The sequence below is a fragment of the Monodelphis domestica genome, chromosome 2, assembly GCF_027887165.1.
Source record: "Monodelphis domestica isolate mMonDom1 chromosome 2, mMonDom1.pri, whole genome shotgun sequence".
NCBI lineage: Eukaryota > Metazoa > Chordata > Mammalia > Didelphimorphia > Didelphidae > Monodelphis > Monodelphis domestica.
In genome coordinates this window covers 307481605-307493954 of record NC_077228.1, presented here as the reverse complement: position 1 = coordinate 307493954, position 12350 = coordinate 307481605, and the positions used below count along the sequence as shown (strand labels likewise).

At 37.7% G+C, this 12350-nt stretch overlaps 1 long non-coding RNA gene across 1 annotated transcript; it reads right to left on the bottom strand.

Moving 5' to 3' along the window:
• Nucleotides 1–3385: 3385 nt before the first annotated feature.
• Nucleotides 3386–10064, bottom strand: LOC103097955 (uncharacterized). Its single transcript, XR_462606.3, has 2 exons — nucleotides 9880–10064; nucleotides 3386–3768 (listed from the first exon to the last, which is right to left on the bottom strand). It is a non-coding gene; the product is annotated as an uncharacterized LOC103097955 (long non-coding RNA).
• Between the last annotated feature and the right edge of the window lie 2286 nt (nucleotides 10065–12350).

Genomic DNA, 12350 nt, shown 5'->3' with positions numbered 1-12350 from the left:
TTACAAAAGTAAGCAAGAAAGAATGAAGAGCTTTTGCTTTACTTTGGAGCCATCCTTGGTCACTCCCACAGTGCTCAGTACTAATTGTTTTATTGCCTTCTTTTCAGTTACATCACTATAGACATTATGTATCATGTATTTCCCTTCTAATGGCATTCCATGCATCACTTCAAAATGTCTTTTTATGCTACTTTATATTTATCATGTCCTGTTTTATCATTGTTTTTGATTTGGGCTGAAGGAGAAGCATTACTTGTTTGGGTTTTTTTTTAATTTTATTTTAAACCCTTATCTTTCATCTCAAAATAAAAAAATGTCTATCAGTTCCTGGACAGAAGAGTGGTAAGGGCTAGGCAGTGGGGGTTAAGTGACTTGCCCAGGATCACACAGCAAGGAAGTATATGAAGCCAGATTTGAACCCAAAATATCCCACCACTAGGCCTAACTTTCAATCCATTAAGGCACTTGGCTGTTTCTACTGTTCAGGGGTTTGGGGGACAACGTCTCCCTATCTCACTGGGGATGGAAGTACAGAGGCCTTTGCTTATGGATATAACCTTTTCTGCTTAAGAAGATGTCCCCCTGAATGGAAATTACTTTTTCTGTTTCCAACCTGGACCAGTTTATCCCTTCTTAGGTAGCCTACAGTCTTTCTCCCCCAAATTCCAGAGGTTTACTTCATTGGTGCAAGATTTAGACATACTTCCTAAATCCTAAGGGACTCAAATTTAGCCCTGGTAGCTCAGAACTCCTGAGTTCAAACAATTAATCAGCCTCAACCTTCTCCATTAGCAGGGATTGTACATGTCATCACACCTGGTCACTGCTTCTTATAATTCAGTAATTTTCTATTACCTCCATTACAATAACTTGTATTATATTGTATGTACAATAACTATTACCTCCATTACAGAAATACAATAATACATTCCCCAACTTTTTCTTTGTGTCCAATTATTTCATATTACAAAAAATATTGCAATAAATATTTCGATGTATATGACATCTTTCTGTTTCTCATTTACCTTGTTGGAGTACATGCCTAGTAGAATATCTTGGTAAAAGGCTATGAAAATTTAAGTCACTTCCTTTGTATAATTGCAAATTGATTTCCAGAATGGAACAATTCACGGCTCTAAAAGCAGTAAGTGTGCCAGTGTTTCAACATCTTCTACAATATTGGCTCTTTCTATCTTTTGTTTATCTTTGCCAGTTTGCTGAATATTAAGTGAAATCTTGAGTGGCCCTGTTTTGTATTTCTCTTATCATTAATGGCTATCTTTCTTGTGGTTATTGGGCTTTTATTGTTATTATTGTTCATTGAATTTAACAAATACAAAATCTAATTGCAGAGGTTGGACTAGACAATCCCTAAGATTTGTGAGGGTTGGTTGTTCTCCTTCCAGTTCAAAGATGACCAAAATGGCATCACTTGGTGATGTCTTTTGACTCAAGCATAAATTAGATTTCAGTAAGGCAAGTGAGGAAGTCGTCAGCTTCACACCCTCTTCCAGAGGCATCAAAGCTAGTGTCAAGACAAAAGTCAAGATAAATGGAGCTGGCTCAGAATACAGTGGATAGCCTGTTTCCCTACATTTATGGATGTTGGAAGAATTGTTCTCATCCCTCCTTCTGCCATGGGAAGTCTTCATATGCCTGGAGACTGAGAGTTAAGACCCCCCGATTACCCTCAACCTGGTTTAGCCCATCTGCCATAAAGGTTTTTAGGGGTACTATAGTGTTGGAGCCACAAGAAAGAGATGGGTAGCGAGATGCCACAGAGAATAGAGCTCTAGGCCAGGAGTCAGGAAGACCTGAGTTCAAATTTGGCCTCAGATACTACTGTGACCCTGAAGTCATTTAACTCCATTTGCCTCAGTTTCCTCATGTGTAAAATGAACTAGAGAAAGAAATAGCAAATCACTCTAGGATCTTTTCTAAGAAAACTCCAAAAGAGGTCACAAAGAGTCAGACATGACTGAAACAACTGAATAATAGGAAGAGGTCCCTAGAACTGACCAGAAGGCTACACTTCAAATTAATATATCATAAGATATGTCTATGGTAATACTTCTCTAGAAATGCAGCTTCTAACTCATCCTAGGACAAGCTAAGTCAATGAATTCACTGTTAGAGGATGATAGACAACATACAGTCCTTCTAGGAATAATATAATCTGTCAAATATTCAAGTGAAATTTATATGCCAATTGAAATAAATGATATAAATAAATTACTAAGAAATTCACTTAAGTAAAATTCATGGTAATTACATAACTCACTTCCTGATTTTTTAAATTTTATCTCTATTGAGAAACTAGAAACTAATTAATAGTTAGAGTATATAAGTTTTAGCTACTGACTACACTGGACAACAAACTGGGATCTCTTACAACTCAAATTCTGTGGTGTGATTTCCAGGAAGAAGTAAACCAACAAGGACACAAGTAACAATGTTAGATTCTCAGCACTCTTGCTCTGAATATTGCTATATATACTATAGTAAATGATCTCCTTGCTGCTGACCTCTCCCCTCTCTGATCCATCCTGCCTACAAGAAACAAAACAATCAGCCCAAAGTCACAGGTCTGACTGTATCCTTTCTCTGCTCAAAAAATTTCCCTGCCCCTCTTACCTTTGGGATAGAAGACAAACTCCTCAACTGCCACTTATGGCTCTTCCTAATTTGGGCCCAATTTGCTTTCTAGATTTATTTCCCACTGTTTCCATTCATTTACTTTATTGTGTTGTTCCCCAAACTTTGGCATTCTGTCTCTCTCCTCTATGCTCTTGTATAAGTAATTGGTCATGGCTAAAATGCATCTCTCTCCATCTCAGCTTCAGCTGCTAGAACACTTATGTGAACTTTTCTTGATGCCTTTGGTTGCTTATTCCTCACTCTGTCTTTCTGTCTTTCTGACTCTTTGATTCTGTGTTTGTCTCTTTGGATGTCTTTCTATCTCTGTCTCTTCCTTATCTCTGTTATTCTTCTATCTGACTCTCTGTTTCTCTCTCTCTCTGTTTTGTCTGCATCTTTCCCTCTGCCTCTTGTCTTTCCTTCTCTGTCTTTCTCTCTATGTCTTCTATTTCTCTCTGTCTCTTCATCCACTCAGATCAACTTAAATTTACTTCTAAGTTTGTACATTCTAAACATCCCCTGACTTTCCCCACCTTGTCCCCATAAATTCCCTGAGGACAGGGACTGGTATATTTCTGTCTTTATACTCCCAACCTGGACCCAGTATCTTTTATATCATAGCAGATGTTTAATAAATATTGAATTGGATTGGATTTTCACAGCTCTTTTGCAGGGGAGCGATACGAAAATAAGAATATGTTTTCTATTCTCCTTAAAAATGCAAAGAAACCAGTGAATGCTCAACAGCTCATCTAAACATGCAATGATTTAATTAGGGCACCAGAACTTCCATTTTGTAGTTATTGAAGGAGATGGCTTGAGGGTAATCCTTGGGTAAATAAACATCCAAATTGGAGCCAAGCACATAATCCTAGGATTTCAGAACTGGGAAAGATCTTTGGAGGTCATAGAGTTCACCCCATTGCTTGTTGGTGTTCATTTCTTCAGTCCTGGCTGACTCTGCATGACTCTATGGAACACAGTATGTCAGGCCCTTCTGTCTTCCACCATCTCCTGAAGGCTGTTCAAGCTCCTGCCAGTATCTATACATCTCATCCTCTGCTTTCTCCTTCTCCTTTGCCTTGATTCTTTCCCAACATAAGGGAATTTTCCAATGTCTCCTCATTATGCCTTCAGGAAGAAGAAATAAAAATAACCCAGTGAAGAAATTTACTACTTCATGGTTATTTTCCATTCATTTTTCAAGTTAAATTTTGGGGCTTTGAGCTCGATTTAGAGTTCTTTTTTACCAACAGATTTGAATATCAAGATTTTCTGTTTGAAATAGAGTACTCCAGCCCTCTCCCCAAAGATATACAGTTCAAGAGAAAGAAAAATAACTATTATTGTTATTATTAAGTCATTTCAATTGTATCTGATTCTTTGTGACTCCACTTGGAGTTTTCTTGGCAAAGATACAGGAGTGGTTTGGCACTTCCTTCTCTAACTCTTTTTACATATAATGAGGCACAGGGTTAAGTGACTGTCTCAGGCTCACACAAATATTTGTCTGAGGCTACATTTAAAATCAGGGAAATGTCTCCACACAATTAAAACTAGATCTGAACAATTGGAAAAACATTGATTGCTCATGGGTGGGATGAGTTAACATAATAAAAATGACCATCCTACCCAAACTTATCTATCTATTTAGTGCCATACCCATTGAACTTCCAAAAAACTTTTTTACTGAATTAGAAAAAAACATAACAAAGTTCATTTGGAAGAACAAAGGATCAAGGATATCCAGGGAAATAATGAAAAAAATACAAAGGAAGGTGGCCTTGCAGTCCCAGATCTCAAACTATATTACAAAGCAATGGTCATCAAAACAATTTGGTACTGGCTAAGAGACAGAAAGGAGGATTAGTGTATTAGACTTGGGGTAAATGACCTCAGCAAGACAGTCTATGACAAACCCAAAGACCCCAGCTTTGGGAACAAATATCCACTATTTGATAAAAACTGCTGGGAAAATTGGAAGACAGTGTGGGAGAGATTAGGTTTGGATCAACACCTCACAACCTACACCAAAATAAACTCAGAATGGGTGAATGACCTGAACATAAAAAAGGAAACTATAAGTAAATTAGGTGAATGCAGAATAATATACATGTCAGACCTTTGGGAAGGGAGAGATTTTAAAACCAAGCAAGATTTAGAAAGTCACAAAATGTAAAATAAATAATTTTGACTACATCAAATTAAAAAAGTTTCTGTACAAACAAAACCAATGTAACTAAAACTAGAATGGAGGCAACAAATTGGGAAACAATCTTCATAACAAAAACCTCTGACAAAGGTCTAATTACTCAAATTTATAAAGAGTTAAATCAGTTGTACAAGAAGTCAAGCCATTTTCCAATTGAAAAATGGGCAAGGGACATGAATAGGTAATTTTCAGACAAAGGAATCAAAATTATTAATAAGCACATGAAAAAATGTTTTAAATCTCTTATAATCAGAGAGATGCAAATCAAAACAACTCTGAGGTATCACCTCACACCTAGCAGATTTGCCAACATGACAGCAATGGAAAGTAGTGAATGCTGGAGGGGGGATATGGCAAAGTGGGAACACTAATTCATTGCTGGTGCAGTTGTGAATTGATCCAACCATTCTGGAGGGCAATTTGGAACTATGCCCAAAGAGCGACAAATGACTGCCCTTTGATCCAGAGGTAGTACTGCTGGGTTTGTACCCCAAAGAGATAATAAGGAAAAAGACTTGTACAAGAATATTCATAGCTGTGCTCTTTGTGGTGGCAAAAAATTGGAAAATGAGGGGATGCCCATCAATTGGGGAATGGCTGAACAAATTGTGGTATATGTTGATGATGGAATACTATTGTGCTAAAAGGAATAATAAAGTGGAAGAATTCCTTGGAGACTGGAACAACCTCCAGGAAGTGATGCAGAGCGAAAGGAGCAGAACCAGGAGAACATTGTACATAGAGACTGATACATTGTGGTACAATCGAAGGTGATGGACTTCTCCATTAGTGGCAATGCAATGTCCCTGAACAATTTGCAGGGATATATGAGGAAAAAAAAAAACTACCCTCAAGCAGAGGACAAACTGTGGGAGTAAAAACACTGAGGAAAAGCAACTGCTTGACTACAAGGGTGGAGGGGATATGATTGAGGAGAGATGCTAAATGAGAACCCTAATGCAAATACCAACAACAAAGAAATGGGTTAGGAGCAAGGACACATGTGATACCCAGTGGAATTGTGCATTGGCTAGGGGAGAGGTGAGTGGTGGGAGGAGGGGAAGGAGGAAAAGAAAATGACCTCTGTTTACAATGAATAATGCATGAAAATGACCAAATAAAATAATGTTTAAAAAAAACAACAAAAATCAGGGAAATGAGTTTTCCTGACTCCAAATCTAAAGCTTTATCCCTTGTACCATCTAATTACCCTGCTTACTCTAACTCTAACTAGTCATAGGAGCTGGCTTCAAATTCTGCCTGTTGCTGATGCCTAGTACTTAGGCATCCTTGGGCAAGTTGTTTAACATCCCTAGGCCTCAGTTTCCTTAACTATAAAATGAGGCCTCTGTGGTCCTTTCTAGTTCTAGTGTCTGGCATAAATTTAAATAGCTTGGATTTATTAAGCATTTGATTTCCAGGAACCTTACATGGCACATAATGCAAATAGGAAAGGGAATTTGACATAGTGGATAGTTTCTTGAATTTGGGAGTCAGGAAGATCTGAGTTCAAATCCCACCTCTGCATGGGACTAGTCTCTTAACTTCCAGGTTTCTTCTCTGTAAAATGAGCAGTTTGGACTTGATGGTCTCTAAGATCCCATCCAGTTCTAAGTCTATGTTCCTATTATTAATGTCATTGTCCAGATATAGAAAATAGACACAGATTACAGAAGTGACTTATCAAAGGCCAGCAAGTGTCACAGCAGGGTCTGATTTCAAGTATGCTGCTTCTATAATACAGTATACCATACTATGGTATACTCTATTATACTACTCTGAACTACTCCCCTCATTTCTCCAATGAATAATCTGTGCTTAAATAGTCACAGTGAGATCATTAATCAGGCATAGACTTGTAGATCAGCTATCTATGTTCATTGGGTGGCTTTCCCCCCATGGAACTATCCCAATATTAGCTTCTGGTACCATCCAATATCCTGAAGCATATCTGTGTGTACCTCTGCAAACGGAAGTCCAATACATTGCTCTGAAACTGTGATCACATTTCTAGTTACTATTGCTGTGTAGTTTCTGAAGCGTGTGTATGGGCATTCGGTGCCAGCCCAAATACTTGATTCAGAGCCAAATGCAGGGTTTCTCTGTTTGGGGATACCTCTAGTTATCAAAGTGCCAGATAAGATTGTCTTCATTTTGCAGAATGAGAACCTACCACCAAAACGCCCTCGTTAATTTCTCAAGGTCACAGAGCAATGTTGGAAAGCCAGGGCTGGGCTATGATGAAAACTTGTCTCAAGGACCCTGTCCACTCGATTCCACCTCTTACATGGGATAAGAATTCAAAAGCCTACGGGAGAGGGGGGGCGGGGAGGCAACAGCAGGGAAAGCCTGAGAGACACAGTTTTGAAGTACTCGGAGTAAGTAATAACACCTTGGCTTCCTAAGCCACCCCCTCTCCAAACCCCCCATGCCTTGGGATTTCACAAAGCTCTCCCAAAGTAAAATTAATTAAGGCCATCCTTGTAAAGTAGGCAGCATTATTATTCTCATTTCTCACACTGACAAAACAAGGTAGAGAAAGGTTTTCCATTCTGTGCCCAAGGTCAACGACAGCAGCCAAGCCAGAAACAGAACTCAGCTCTGTGCTGTTAACTATTATTAGACAGCTCTGTACTTAAAAAATAAAGCTGAACCTAGAACCACGGTAAATCACATTTTCAGAAAGAGAATCAGGAGACTCAGAATTTCTCTCTCTCTCTCTCTCTCTCTCTCTCTCTCTCTCTCTCTCTCTCTCTCTCTCTCTCTCTCTCTCTCTCTCTCTCTCTCTCCCTCTCTCTCTCTCTCTCCCTCTCTCTCTCTCTCTCCCTCTCTCTCTCTCCCTCTCTCTCTCTCTCTCTCTCCTTTTCTAGTTCTCTCTCTCCCTCCTTCTCTCCTCCCCCTTCTCTCTCTCCCTTCCCTCTCACTCATTATCCATGTCTCCCCCACTGAGCTCCTTCTGACCTTCTCAGTTAGGATATTGTTTGCCTGCCTGATTACTAACTCAATATATTAATATAGCAATTCTCAAACTATGTTAGCTTTACCAGGGCTACCTGAAAGAGTCAGCCTCATAAATAAATCTAACCTACCCTTTAGTACATGGGAGAAGGGAGGAGAAAGAGGATAACCTTTGAAGGATGAGAACCAGGGAGAGAAAATGAAGGAGCTAAAAATGAAAAAGGAGAAAGTGTATAAAAAGGACAAGCATCGGAGCCATATATAGCTCAGAGTAAAATTCAACAGGCAAAATAAAGTGACTGGGTGTTCAGTAATGTACTGTGAATACAATATGTGGAGATTATTGATATCGAGTATTTCAGAATATATAAATGCTACCAAATTTCCCATTAGTCTTGTTCATGTCTTTGTTTTCATTTTCTATCACATGCAATCCCTGATATTGCTCATGTGTCTTAAAGAGCCCTCCATTAAAGCAAGAAACATCATGATAACGTTGCATATGCAACATTTGGCATCCATAGTCCCTCACTTATCTCCAGAAAGGAGGAAGATGGATTTCAACATCTGTCTTCTGGAATTAATATTGGCCCCCCCAATGACATTTAGTATGGGGAAATTTTTTACAAGGTAGACACATGTGTATATGTTTGTAAGATGCTGAATTATTTAATATCATACGTAGAATTAATACATCTAAAATGTATTTTTAGGTTGCAAGATACTGCTTTTCACTTTTAAAAAAATACACAGAGGAATACTGGATTGAGAAATAGCTATTGAGGGAGAGGGTTCAAATAAAAATGAAATCGGTTCTTAAGGGACAATTCATTTTTTTTTAACCTTCTCTTTTAGAATTGATACTAAGTATTCATTCCAAGGCAGAAGATTGGTAATGGCTAGGCAGTTGCGGTTAAGATATTTGTCCAGGGTTCCACAGCTAAGAAGTATCTGAGACTATATTTGAACCCCAGACCTCCTATCTGAGACCTGACTTTCTATCCATTAAACCACCTAGGTGGTTCAGTGGATTGAGAGCCAGGCATAGAGATGGGAGGTCCTGGGTTCAAATTTGAGTCTCCAACACTTACTAGACACTTCATAAATGTCATTGAGTTGAGTTGATTTTCTGGGTTTGACCACAAAGAGCTGGAAATTGGATTAGGAAAAAATTAGATGTTTATTCAAAGGCTAAATGAGACATTTATGTAAGCATGTATCAAAGAAGATATTGTGGCTCTGTAAACCATTAAGTTCTCTCTAATGTGGAAAAAAAAGCTAAGGACCCTCACAACCATCTGCACAACTAGACTGCTTGGGTTTTTAGGGGCAGTTAGGTGGCACAGTGGATAGAACACTAGGCTTGGAATCAGGAAGACTCATCTTCATGAGTTCAAATCCAACCTTAGACACTTGTTAGCTGTGTGACCCTAGGCAAGTCACTTAATCTTGTTTGCCTTAGTTTCTCATCTATAAAATGAGCTGGAAAAGGAAATAGCCAACTATTCCATTTTCTTTGCCAAGAAAACTCCAAACAATGTCACAAAGAGTTGGACATGACTGAAAACAACTGAACAATAACAATAAAAATGTGAATTTTTTTGTCATCAGTTTTCATTATCAGTAATCATCACACATAATCATTATTAACCTCCTCCTCCTCCTCATCATCATCATGAAACTGTCCATCTTGGACAAGGCAATTAACATCTCTTAAGACTTACTTATAACATTAAAGATGGTTTGGGACCTAGATAGTTGTTCTGCCAGTAAAACCACAAATCCTCAATATGTTGAGACCAGACTTATTAAATGAGTCTAAAGGTTTAGGGTTTTTCTTGGCCAAATTTTATAGAAATCAACAGGCTAATGGCATGTGTTTGAATATGGGTCCTCTCTGGTCTTTCACATTCAAACTCATTTTTAGGCATAGACTTATTTTTCTAAGGAGGCAGAACTAAGGTCAAGTAATTCCCCTTAAATTTTCTTTAGTACCTAGAACAGAGGTTGGTATATAATTGGCACTGAATACTTATTGACTAAAGTACCATATTGGCCAGAATCAGTCTCACCAATGCCTTACTCTCTTCCCCAATAGTTGTCTAGATATCCTGTCATTTTTCATTCTCTATAAACTTCTACTGAATTAAGTTATTTGCCCATCATTGGATAGCAGGAGCTTTATGAGAATCTTCATCAGTTTTTAGCTTTCTTGGTTCTGTCAGCAGGTGATATTCTTGGGTACATAACCTCATCGGTCCCAGTATTGTACTGACTGCAAAGTGCCTCATAATCATTTACATGTGTGCTTTGACAGGCTGACCATCAGCATAAAGCACTCCATTGTGACTTTCTCAAGGACTTATGAAGCAGTTCCTAGCTTGTGGAATCTGATGTCTCCACATGCTTAATTGTATTCTAACTCAAGTTTCTAGGTCCTTTGTTTAGTTCTGAAGCATAGTGCAAAGCAGACCTGCTACTCTTTTTCATCTCTTTAATGGACGAGAAAGAAATAAAATGGGAGATCTGCCATTGTATTTTGGAGTAGATATAGGATCTTGGCGAACTTTCCAAATATAACTTGGAAGGTGAGAAAGCTCAAGTGTATTTAAATCACTTAAATAATACAGAGAAGATATTTTTTACTTATACTTTAAATATTTGGATTTTCTTTCAAAATTTGAAGAATTGTAATGTGAAGAGAAGAGGATCTGTTTTGTATTCTTCCAAGGGGCACAAATAAAGCCAAAGGGTAGATGTTACAGATTTCATTTCATTATTAGAATGCCACCAGTGATGTATAATAACATCTTACTTCCTAGCCATCTTAGGGGGAACCAAAAATTATATCATGGAGACTTTAACCTCCTATTTCATGTGGATTATACTCCCTGGTCCTAGTCTCTCCAGATGCCTTGCTACCCCTACACACACACACACACACACACACACACACACACACACACACACACACACACACACACACACACACACAGTATTTTCAGATTCTGGAACCACAAATCAATTTGACCATAATTTCAGGAAAGAGTATATCAACCTACTTCTGTATGATACCACCCTTCTATTAGAATATAAACTCTTGAGAGAAAATATTGTCTTGGCTTTTGTATTTGTAAACTCAGTACTTGTAAATGTTTTTTGTATCCATTCATCATGGAAAAGAGTGCCTTAATAGGCACTGAGCTCCTTATCACTGGAGGCATTTAAACAGAGGCTGCTATTTTCAAAGATGATGTGGAATACATTCTTGCACTGAATGAAGTGTTGAACCAGATAACATTAAGAACATCTGATAATATAGTAAAAATTGTTTTAGAATTTACATCTAGCAGTAATATGGAAAAATACAAAGAGGTCTACATTTAGAATCAGAGAAAATGAGTTTCATATTATTAGAATGTAAATGAGAAGATCTAATCTTAATCCTTACAATCTGTCTGATCTTGGACAAGATATTTCATCTCTCTGGGTCATATTTTCTTCATCTCTAAAATGAGGGGGACAAAACTAGAATTTGTGAGGATGTCCATCTACTGAGGAAAGGCTGGGCAAATTGTGGTATATGACTATGATGGAATATTATTGCAGAGTGAGTTAATTTTTTTAAAACTTGGGAAAACCTACATGAAGTAATGAAGAGTGAAGCAATTAGAACAAAGACAACATTATATATAGCTACAGATTTAATATTGGAAGAACAACTTATTAATGTCTACCTCCAGAGAATGAGCTGAAAAACAGAAACATGAAAGACACGATTTATACATAAATTAAAATAAAATGAGGGGGTTGAATTAGATGAATTCTAAGGTCACTTCTAGCTGTAAATACATGATCTTATAAACATATTGACCAAAGCACTTGAAAACTAAGTGCACTCATCAACAAGTCAATAAACATCTATTAAGCACTTGGGATGTACCAGACACTGAGAATACAAATGAAAGCACAACGTGTCCCCATCCTCTGGGAACCCAGAATCTAATGGGGGAAAGCAATATACAAATAACTATATGTAATTGAGATATACACAGGATAATTTAAAGATAATCTCACAGGGAACATGCTATCATTAAAATAGCCTGGAGGTAGGGGGTAGCAGTGGTTAGGGAGACAGGACTGTAGTCAAGAATACCTAGGATCAAATCTGGCCTCAGGCATTTTCTAGCTATGTGATTCTGGGCAAATCACTTAATTCCACTTGCCTAACCCTTACCACATTTTTTTTTTTGCCTAGGAAGTAATACATAAATTGATTCTAAGATAGAAAGTAAGGGTTAAAAAAAAACCCACAGGGAAACACTCCTAGAAGGTATCATTTTAAGGGAGAGGAGACTTACTTAGTAAGCATACATGATTTTCAAAACCAAAATAGAGGAAATATCACATTCTTTGAGATGTTCTAATAAGAATTTGTTATTGAAGCATAGCAAAGTATCCTGGTAAATTTAGAATTCTTACCGGGAATGTATATGGGTAAAATATTTCTATTAAATGTAAAAAGTGGGGAGGAGTCAATTTG